Here is a 779-nt window from a genome sequence, read left to right as displayed (position 1 = left end):
ATTTTTCTTTTAGAAAATATAATAAAAGGGTAGGCACACTAAAACAAACAGACGCACATTCACACACTCTTCAGTCTTGCTGGTCTTGCGTTGGTCCTTCAGGGTCCGGTCTGTGAGGTCAGCGTCGGTGAGGTCAGCGTCAGTCTTGCAGTAGCTCTTCCTCTTCAAGCACGCCGAGTTCTTAGAGTTGCAGCTACTCCATTGGAGATACCAAGATGAGCCAAAGAATCGAAGATAAGAATACATCTCGGCGTGCGAGGGGTCGCCCACTCTCCTGAGCCGTGTACGGAGTATTATATATTATGGGTATTATGAATATTATGAATAATATGGGTATTATGGATATTACGAATAGTATGGGTTATGGGTATTATGAAGTATTATACAGTATTATATAGTATTATGAATTATTATGTTTGTATTATGGTGCATAATATACATGAAAAAGTCAACTATTACACCGAAATTTTTAAACACGGTAATATCCTTGAAGTTACCGTGTACGCACATGGGGAGTAGGTTTTTTAAACACTTGCAACTGCAAAACTGTTCAGTTAAACAATTGCACGCACGTGATAACTGTAAGTTGAACACTTACAAGTAATACAGTTGTTAATGGCTTGACAGTGTACAGCAAATTCAGCTCTGCACATAGCAGCCATATAAATCACCTATGCTAGATGCTTAGCTGCATGTGTATGCTGCGAAACTAAATTAAAAACTAAACCTTTTAATGATCTAGATTTTGAGCAGAAAAACACAATCAATAGGGGTCACGG

At 38.5% G+C, this 779-nt stretch overlaps 1 protein-coding gene across 1 annotated transcript in view; it reads right to left on the bottom strand.

The window, feature by feature from the left end:
• The window catches only part of LOC113214735 (uncharacterized), an 18,461-nt gene that overhangs the window by 16,722 nt on the left and 960 nt on the right, over positions 1–779 (bottom strand). The window lies entirely within an intron of this gene.

The sequence above is a fragment of the Frankliniella occidentalis genome, unplaced genomic scaffold, assembly GCF_000697945.3.
Source record: "Frankliniella occidentalis isolate FOCC.00 unplaced genomic scaffold, Focc_3.1 Scaffold224, whole genome shotgun sequence".
In the NCBI taxonomy this organism is placed as follows: domain Eukaryota; kingdom Metazoa; phylum Arthropoda; class Insecta; order Thysanoptera; family Thripidae; genus Frankliniella; species Frankliniella occidentalis.
The sequence above is the reverse complement of the archived record's forward strand: the minus strand, read 5'-3'. Positions and strand labels throughout refer to the sequence as shown.